The sequence below is a fragment of the Marmota flaviventris genome, chromosome 3 (genome assembly GCF_047511675.1).
Source record: "Marmota flaviventris isolate mMarFla1 chromosome 3, mMarFla1.hap1, whole genome shotgun sequence".
NCBI classification, from domain to species: domain Eukaryota; kingdom Metazoa; phylum Chordata; class Mammalia; order Rodentia; family Sciuridae; genus Marmota; species Marmota flaviventris.
This window is the reverse complement of record NC_092500.1, coordinates 26810462-26820849: the sequence shown is the minus strand read 5'-3', so window position 1 is coordinate 26820849 and position 10388 is coordinate 26810462. Positions and strand designations below refer to the sequence as shown.

At 40.1% G+C, this 10388-nt stretch overlaps 1 long non-coding RNA gene across 2 annotated transcripts in view; it reads right to left on the bottom strand.

Annotated features, from left to right (window-relative positions):
* The window catches only part of LOC117794705 (uncharacterized), a 72899-nt gene that overhangs the window by 42156 nt on the left and 20355 nt on the right, over positions 1-10388 (bottom strand). Inside the window, exons 3-4 of one of the 2 annotated variants that reach the window (XR_004618554.2) lie at positions 743-843; positions 296-388 (exon numbers count right to left, since the gene is read on the bottom strand). The exons of the other annotated variant lie outside the window; for it this stretch is intronic. This is a non-coding gene — a long non-coding RNA (uncharacterized lncRNA). Of the gene's footprint in view, positions 1-295; positions 389-742; positions 844-10388 lie in introns of those variants that run through there. 2 annotated transcript variants of the gene reach the window in all.

Genomic DNA, 10388 nt, shown 5'->3' with positions numbered 1-10388 from the left:
TTGCTGAGGCTGGCCTCAAATTTGCAATCTTCCTGCCTCAGCCTCCCAAGCCACTAGGATAATACTGTTTGTTTTTGAATGATTATAATCCTGCCTTACAGAATGCAGATTTAACATGATGATGTCTTTACCCAAATGTTACTTCCTGGGAAGCCTATCCTGACCATCCTATTTACAGTTGCCAACACCCCATCTCTTCTTGCTTATTTTCATAGGAATTGTCATCTCCTCACCTACTATATATTTTACTTATTTATCTACTGTGTCGCACCCTTGTCAAAGCATAACCCTGACATAGTTGTTCATTCATTCATTTATTCATTTGGTCTTCCAGTATTTAATGAACCCAGCCAGATGCCAAGAATTATGCTTAGCCTGGAACGGGAAACTACAAAATAAAATAAAAAAAAAAAAAGTCTAAGAGTGATCTCCAGGAGATTGTAATTCAATTAGAAACATCAAACAGTTAAGCAAAGACATTGAGCAGGGTGTAATTTTTAAACATGAAAATAAGTGGGGCAGGACAAAGTAGGTGTGTTCCAGAAGAAGTGAGCAGAGGAGACAGTCTTGAATGAGGGCAAAGCTGTTAAGAAGTAGATGAAGCTTAAAGGCAGGTTGGAACTTGATGGAGGAGTTCAAGGAAGCAGCATTTGGCTCATCATCCTGTAAGCGTTGCAGATTTCAGAGCAAGAAAATGGCAGAATAGAAATAATTCATTCAAGCTGAGCACAATGGCACATACCTGTAATCCCAGAGGTTTGGGAGGCTAAGGCAGGAGGATCATGGGTTCAAAGTCAGGCTCAGCAACTTAGTGAGGGCTGAATCGACTTAGGGAAACCCTGTCTTTAAATAAAATATAAAAAAAAAGGGCTGGGGATGTGGCTCAGTGGTTAAATTCCCCTGGGTTCAACCCTTGGTACAAAAATTAAAAAATTACTCAGACAAATCTGGTAGTCAAAGAATAATCAGGACAGAGGAAACTGGTCTGAGAAGTCGTGGAGGTTGAGGGACTAAAGGAAGGTGATAAATGAGAAGGGAGGGTGCCGGTGGGAGGCATAGCTAAAGAACACAGCTCAAAAGGCATTCGCTTCACATCAGGCAATTTGCTAAAGAAAATGTTTAAGATCATCAACCTTCAAGAGGACCATGAGTGACTCACAGGAGACTCTGAGGTTGGCCCTTGAATAAGAAGAAAAGGAGTAGGGGACAGAGAAAGTCCAGGCTGGGTTGGGTTAATCTATGCAATGTTCAACCAACGCAAAGAGCCACATAAAGAGGGATAAAAATGAGAAGGGGGGAAAAAACGAGAATTGCTATTTTAGATAAATCCCATATGCGTTAGGCTCTTAATTTACCTAAACCAGATGGCTAGGCCCAGGACTGACTAATTTATTACACGCCTGCCATTCAGAGCCAGAGCTTTCCTTAGGTTCCTAAGCAACCCTGAAGGGAAATGTCAGCTGGCATGAGATTTCCTAAGCAGGTCACGTGACCCAAGTAGGTCCCACGGAAAATGCATCCTTTCCTCAAAATCACATATTCCAGCCCACACCTGCCAGTCTGCCTCGCCTTGCTGGGGCAGGCACATGGCCCTCCCCTCTCTGCAGGCAGGGTGGTTGGGAGTTCTAGGAATAAGAGAGACCAGAATAAAGGGTGGGGAGAGACTTAGAACAAAGCTTTAGAGTTTGGGTTTCAGATTCTCTCTCATTGTGCTGTGTGCTCCTCAAATTTTTCTCTAAAGAAAGGAAAGTGTAGGGCTGGGATTGTGGCTCTGCAGTAGAGCACTTGCCTAGCATGGGCAGGACCCGGGTTCGATTCTCAGCACCACATAAAAATAAAGGCATTGTGTTGTGTCCATCTACAAAAAAGATTCTCTCTCTCTCTTAAAAAAAAAAAAAAAAGGAAAGTGGCCATGCACTTATAAAGGAAGCATTTTAAAAAACTATTTATTTAGTTGTAGATAAACACAAAGTATCTTTATTTATTTTTATGTGGTGCTGAGGATCGAACCCAGTGCCTCAACATATGCAAGGCAAGCACTTTACCACAGAGCTACAGCCCCAGCCCCTACATGGCAGCCTCCAGGGACAATTAAGTGGCAGTCAAGTCCACCCAGCAAACTCAATAAGGGTTGAGATAAAAAGAGAGGATTGTAGCCAATCCCAAAAAAACAAATGCCAAATGTTTTCTCTGATATAAGGGAGGTGACTCAAAGTGGGGTAGGGAGGGAGAGCATGGGAGGAAAATTACCTCTAGATAGGGAATAGGGTGGGAGGAGAAGGGAGGGAGAAGGGGACAGCTAGGATGGTGGAAGGAGACGGTCATCATTATGCAAAATACATGTATGAAGATGTGAATTTGGTGTCAACATACCTTATATACAAACAGAGATATAGATAAATGATGGTATAAAGGTGTATTAAGAATTGTATGTGGGCTGGGGATGTGGCTCAAGCGGTAGGGTGCTCGCTTGGCATGCGTGGGGTGCTGGGTTCGATCCTCAGCACCACATAAAATAAAATAAAGATGTTGTGTCCACCGAAAACTGAAAAATAAATATTAAAAATTCTCTCTCTCTCAAAAAAAAAAAAAGAATTGTGTGTGAAAAAAATAAGAGAGCTCATGTATAATAGCATAATTTGGAGTGAATATACTTTATACACAGAGTTACGAAAAATTGTGCTGTGAATGGATAATTATAAATGTAATGCACTCCACTATTGTCATGTTTGTAAGAAATAATTTTTTTTAAAAAATGAAAAAAAAAAAAAAGAGGATTGGACGGGCTGTGGCTGGGGCTCAGTGGTAGAGCATGCTTCCCATGTGTGAGGCACTGGGTTCCATTCTCAGCACCGCATATAAATAAATGAATAAAATAAAAGTTTATCAAGAACTAAAAAAAATATATTTTTAAAAAAGAGAGAGGATTGGAAACACGGGAGGCTGTTTTAAAATCTGAAGAGAAAAGCATCACAATACAACAGAGCAATCCTAACAGTTATTGAGGAGAAACATATGTAGCAGGCCATGTAGGAACTATATTCTTCACCCATTTTGTAGATGAGCAAACGGAGGGAATCCTAAGGATTTAAGTTAGGTCTAGCAGGTAGTAACACTGTCATAGCCCAGTTTGTTGATCTATCCCATAGTAAGAAAATTATTTGTCAGCCGGACACAATGGCACACACCTGCAATCCCAGTGACTCAGGAAACTAAGACAGGAGGATCACAAGTTTGAGCCAGCCTCAGCAATTTGGTGAGGTCCTCAGCAATTTAGTGGACCCAGTCTCAAGATAAAAAAAAAAAAAAAAAAAAAAAAGGGCTGGGGATGTAGCTCAGTGGTCAATAGCCCCTGGGTTCAATCCCTGGTACCAAAAAAAAATAATAATAATAATTTTAAAAAATTAAAAAACAAAAAGGACTGCAGATGTGGCTCAGCAGTATAGCACCCTGTATTTAGTACTGTATCCCCAGTACTAAAACCAACAAGTCAACCAAAAAGGTGGGGAGGAGGAGCAGAGAACTGAGCATGCCAGGTTCCCTGGAGCGTGTCCTATGGGCAGAGCACAGAGAGGAAGCTAGCGGGAAATGTGGTTGCCAAGTAAGGAATGGAGCTGGTAGGTTTGGATACAGTCTGAGTGTGACCCCCAGGGTTTCCAATGGAGGGAGAGTGGCAAGGTTGAGAGGTAGTGAACTCTGATGAGGGAGGACTCAGCCAGGCACAGTGGTACACACCTATAAGCCCAGCTTCTCAGGAGGCAGAAGGATCACAAGTTGGTGATCAGCCTGGGCAATTTGTCTCAAAATAAAAAATAAAAAGGACTGGGGATGTAGCCTAGTGGTAAAGTATCCCCGGCATCATCATCATCATCATCATCATCATCATCACCATAACAGAGACTTAACTCATTGGTGAAGCACCCTGGGTCCAATCCCTAGTCTACACACCCAGGCAAAGAGGAGGAACATAGTAGAAGGTAATTAGGTTATGGGGCTCCACGCTGATGAATGGATTCATGCTGGTCTCAGAGTGAGTTGAGTTTAGAGGAAAGGAATTCTCACTCTCTAAAAAGTTCTGCCACAGCAAGTGGTTCTATGTGAACCTGGTCCCTCCTGGGAATCTGTCTTGCTTCCTATCTATCTTCCACATGTGCTTCCATTATTGTGATGCCATCTGCCATGAAGCCCTCACCAGAGTAACAGGAGTCACAATTCAAATCCAAACTCTAAAAGGCTTTCAAATCCCAGCCTCGCCACTTATTAACTTTGTCCTTGGGCAAGTTTCTAAACCAAAACAAGCCTAGTGTCATGGAGTGGATTCCAAAAGTTTGTTTAAAGTTACAATGATTTAAATTTTTAAAAGACAATTATTAAGACTACTGTTTGATAATTATATATGTAATTACACTTTAGCCAAGCATTAAATTAATTTTTAAATACAAAAAAAGGGACAATTCTTTATTAAATATCTCAAAACAGTTGAATTGAGTTGAATACCTTGAAAATACCCAGGCTGTTTAGTGCTGTATTGGGGATCCATAAAAAAGGACTGAAAAGAATAACCGTTTTTAAGAGTCCTTGGCTACGCACTTGGGTGCCCAATTGCCAAATAAGAACAAGCAGAGACAACAGGGGAAACTGTTAACTCTGTTAACCATGGAAGCCACAAGGAGAAAACAGTTACGGACCCCCCTGGAATTGAATGTCTATAGCTCAAAGGACCAGGCAGACTCCCCCAGTGAGACAACTGCCTTAAGAGGGGAAGGTGGATTGCGGGGTGCAGTGGCACAATCCTGACATCTCAGTAACTCCAGAGGCTGAGGCAGGAGGATCCCAAGTTCACAGCCGGCCTCAGCAACTTAATGAGGCCCTGAACAACTTAATGAGACCCTGTCTCAAAATAAAAAATAAAATGGACTAAGGATGTGCCTCAGTTGTAGAGTACCCCTGGGTTTAATCCCCACTGTCATAAAAGAAGGAAGGAAGGAAGGAAGGAAGGAAGGAAGGAAGGAAGGAAGGAAGGAAGGAAGGAAGGAAGGGAGGGAGGAAGAAAGGGAGGGAGGGAGGGAGGGAGACTGTCTAGTGGATGCCTGGGGAGGATCATGAAAAATCAGACAATTGGAGGCAGAAAGAAAGGAGAGAAAGAAAATAGAATTCTATAAATAATTAAAATGCTTCTCATAAGGCAGTCAGTTTTTGCACAAATGGACCAAAAGTTGAAAACGTTGTATAATATGTATATCCACATTATTTGAATAGTCTTTGGTCTACAAGAGTGAGATTTATTGCTTTTGGCTGAAGAACTTTGCAAGATTTGCACAGCACAGGGTGAGCATATTATCTTCAATAGACGTTGTAAAATTCTAAATAGATGTAAGTTAAGGATTTTCTGAATCTAACAGTCTAATACTTCCTTATCCCTCATTGTCTGAAATTACCTCCTGTATTTGGGGTGATGGCTAAAGAGAGTTCAATCTGTGGAATTTTCCCTGACTCCACATGTCAACATTTACCAAATGCCCAAATGAATGTCTTATAATCCTCATAACAAACTTCGAGGTAACAATTTCCATTTTGCAGACCAGAAATCTAAAGCTCAGAAAGATAGAATAACTACCTAAGATCGCAGAGCTAGTAAATGACTGAAGCAGGATTCACATGGGTCTGTTAAAGACCACAATGTAATCATATATTCAAGAGCTTTTTTGTTTTTGGCAGTACTGGAGATCAAACCCAGGGTCTCATACATGCTAAGCAAGGGCTCTATTCATGAGCTATACCTCCAGCCCAAGAGTTTTTAAAATCCACCCACTCGCCAACATGGTGGTATATGCCTGGAATCCCAGTGGATTGGGAGGCTGAGGCAGGAGGATCAAAAATTCAAGGCCAGGGCTGGGGTTATGGCTCAGCGGAAGAGTGCTCACCTACCATGTGCAAGGCCCTGGGTTCAATCCTTAGTACCACATAAAAATAATAAATAAATTAAATAAAGATATTTTGTCCAACTACAACTAAAAAATAAATATTAAAAAAAAAGAAAATTCAAGCAAAAAATTTATTGAGGTCTTAAGCAATTTAGTGATACCCTGTCTCAAAAAAAAAGGGGGGGCTGAGGATGTAGCTCAGTAGTAAAGCACCCTTGGGTTCAATCCCCATCACCAAAAAGAAAAAAGAAAAAAAAATGCAGAGACACACATAAAGCTATTTGTGTTGTCTATACCAGACAGTAATCCATATACCACTGTGAGTAGTTTCCAAGAAGAACACTAGTTGATATTAAACCCATGCTTTTTCACATTTTGTTGATACACAAAGCAGGCTAAAATAAAATGTGGAAAGACCTCTTTCTCAGGAATTCCACAGATTACCAGCTAGTTCATCAAGGTTGAGGTTAGTAAATGGAATAGATTAGACATAAATTAAGGCTGGCCAGACAGAGAACCTAATGCCATTGTTCCTTAGACCATAACCAGACAGGTAGTGTCAAAAATGCATTTAATCTACAATGGACCCTCATTTTAAAAACATACAAAAGGCATCCATAAACCCATAGAAATGGACAACCCTTCATATGTAGAGCATTTACTTGGCCTAAAATAAATCCATGGGAACATGTTTTGTTTTGAAGCAAGGATTGAACACCGGGGCACTTACCCACTGCCCCACATTCCTAGTCCTTTTTATTTTTTTATTTTGAGACATGATCTCACTGTTGCTTAGGGTCTCAGTAAGTTGCTAAGGCTGGCCTCAAACTTGCAATCCTCCTGCCTCGGTCTCCCAAACCACTAGGATTACAGGTGTGCGCCACCATCCTTGGCTGAGAGCAAATTTTATAAAACAGAAAGGTTAAGTCAGAACTCACTGAAAACACCATATTCTTGTATCAGTCTCAATCAGCATATATGATACTCAAAAAAAAAAAAAAAAAAAACAATCTGAGGAACCCCTAAGACATGTTAGATGAGCTCCAGGGCTTTGTGAAATGCAATTTAAAAACCCAAATCAAGTAAGCAATATTAATCAGCATTCCTTTGCATAAACTATCATTTAAATAATCTCCTAGGTGGGAACATTTGGTTAGGTTTTTTTTTTTTTTTTCACTTTCCTCCAGTTTAAATAATGCTGCAATTAATACCCTGCATATTCATTTTGGCATAATTCTTTATTTTCTTAAAATAAATTCCTAGAAATTGCTAGGTCATTGTATAGATACATTCTTGAAGCATTTGGTAGGTGTTGCCAAAATGCCTTCCCAAGATTCAAAGACAGGGTTGAGATTAATATCTCTACAGGAGTTTCTAGGATTCTTCTCAGAATAATTTAGAGGAAAAGGAATAGATTTAGATCCAGAAATCTGGGTTTGAGCCCCAGCTTTACCATTATTAGCCCTGCAACATTGGGCAAGTCACTGCACCCTTCCATTCCTCCATTTCCTTATCTACAAATCAGGTAAGCAGGGTGTGGTGGGGCACGCCAGGTAATCCCAGCAACTCAGGAGGCTAAAACAGGAGGATCCCAAATTTGAGGTCAGCCTCAACAATTTAGCAAGGCTCTGTCACAAAATAAAAAACAAAAAGGACCGCTGGGTTCAATCCCCAGTATTACAAATTACAGAAAAAGAAAAAAGAAATCAATTTTAAATTATAAATCAGGTACGATATCAGTGCTCACCTCAGGGCTACTATAAGGATTTGATGGATTAATATTTCTTAAGCTCTTACAATGGAATCTGGATCACAGTAAGCCTTTCTTAAGTGTTCATGATTACAAATAATTGTGGTTCTTAGACTTGGAGACTTAAATAATTAGTTTGGGGATTTTTTTTTTTTTCAGTACTGGGAATTGAACCCAGGGCCTCATGCATGCCAGGCAAGTGTTCAATCACTGAGATACACCCCACCTTTTTTTAAATTTTGAGACAAGGTCTTGCTAAATTGTTGAGGTTGGCCTCAGATTTTCAATCCTCCTGCCTCAGCCTCTTGAATAACTAGGACTACAGACATGCAGGACCATGCCCAACTTCAAAAATAAGTTAAAAAAAGAATTAAGGACCAGGCATGGTGGCACATGCCTGCAATCCCAGCAGCTCAAGAGGCTGAGACAGGAGGATCATGAGTTCAAAGCCAGCCTCAGCAAAAGCGAGGTATTAAGCAACTCATTGAGATCCTGTCTCTAAATAAAATACAATATAGGGCTGGGGATGTGGCTTAGTGGTCAAGTGCTCCTGAGTTCAATCACACCCCCCGACCAAAAAAAAAAAAAAAAAAAAGAATGAAGGAATTGTTTGATTTTTTTTTTTTTACTTTTCCCAAATAAAAGCATTTTTTAAACCCAGTACTTTCTATCATAGAATAATATATATTTCAGTTACAACAAAAAATGAAAGGCAAATAATGTCAGAATAAAAATTTTATTATTATATTTAGCTTTGAGAGAATTTTTATCTTATACTTATTTTTCTCATTTCTCCTTGGATAGTGAACATGTTATCTGTTCACTGTATTTGAGAACCACTTGTCCCATATTTTCCAAGACCCTTACATTTCTATTTTTAATTAATTAATAGTTAAATACCTTTGATCTTTTAAAAATTAGTCATAGAATTTGGACAGTAGCTTTTGTGAGCTATGTGAACAAAAGATAATAGGATCATAAAGTGAGCTTACTGGCTTTGCCTGAGCCAATAATAAAGGAAACACACACATTCTTTTATAGGGCTCTGGAAGAAAATAAAAGTGAAGCCAAAATTGATTCTTTGGCCAGGAAATTTGGCATCCCTGCCTTAATTAAGATAAAGGAGTTTCTAAAAGCTGTTGAAGTAGAAGTGAAATTTCTGAGCACCTAAGGGGCAAATCATTCCTAGAAGAGCCAGGAATATAATTAACTCAAAGCAAGACCTGAAAAGAACACAGAGATGCTCAGAGAAACCACACAGACACCATTCTCGGTTGATCCATCTGTGACTGTGTCCATTTTGAAACAAATTTTTTAGATGAACGAATATTGCTATCGCATTACTTACTGAGTGGTTCTCCAAGTGATTTGCTATTGGGCAGGCATCTCTATAACATCTCATAATCATAACTAGCATGTAATGAGAGCTTACACTCTTCCCTGCACTCTATTATCTCATTACACATCCCAGCCATTCTTAGTGATAAGAGAGTATTATAATTTCAATATTAAGAAACCAAGACCTAGACAAGTTAAATAATTTACTTAAAGTTTACACAGATGAAGCCAGAACACCAAGTCAGTCTGGTTGATTTCAAAGTTCTTTTTTTTTTTAAGAGAGAGAGAATTTTTAATATTTATTTTTTAGTTTTCGGCGGACACAACATCTTCATTTGTATGTGGTGCTGAGGATCGAACCCGGGCCGCACGCATGCCAAGCGAGTGCGCTACCGCTTGAGCCACATCCGCAGCCCCTCAAAGTTCTTATTCTGTGGATTTTCTTTCTTTTTTCAGTGCTAGGGATTGAATCTAGAACATCACACATGCTAGGTAAGTGCTCTACCACTGAGCTACTTCCAGTCCTTTCTTATTTATTTTATTTTCAGACAGGTGTCAATAAATTGCTGAGGCTGGCCTCAAACTTGCAATCCTCCTGCCTCAGTCTCATGAGTAGCTGGGCTTACCCGCTTGTGCCACTATGCCCAGACTATGCCACTAGACCCTATTCTTCCTCCCCTGCCCCATTGTGCTAGGGATTGAATCCAGGGGTGCTTTACATCACCAAGCTCTTTTAAGTTGGGTTTTTTTTTTTTTTTTTGGAGGGTGGGGGGTTGTTGGGTTTTTTGTTTTGTTTTGTTTGGGGGGGGGGGGGTACCAGGGATTGAACTCAGGGACACTTGACCACTGAGCCATATCCCTAGCCCTTTTTGTATTTTATTTAGAGACAGGGTCTCACTGAGTTACTTAGTGCCTTGCTTTTTTGCTGAGGCTGGCTTTGAATTCAATATCCTCCTGCCTCAGCCTCCCAAGCCGCTGGGATTACTGGTGTGCACCACCATGCCTGGCGCCCTTTTAAGTTTTTATTTTGAAAGAGGGTCTTAACGAGTGGCTCAAGGCCTTGCTAAATTGCTGAACTTGGCCTCAAATTTGTGATCCTCTTGCCTCAACCTCCCAAGACACAGGGATTACATGCTTGAGCTATCACACCCAGCCTATTTTTTCTTATGGCACATGGGATTTTTTTTGCAATTACAATAAACTGCACTCTCAGACAAAAAGACCATTTATACCATTGAACCCAGGGGTGCTTAACCACTGAGCCACATCCCCAGTCCTTTTTTTTTTTTTTTTTTTAATTTTAAATCAGGGTCTTGCTAAGTTGCTTAGGGCCTCACTAAATTGCTGGCTTTGAATTTATGATCCTTCTGCTTCAG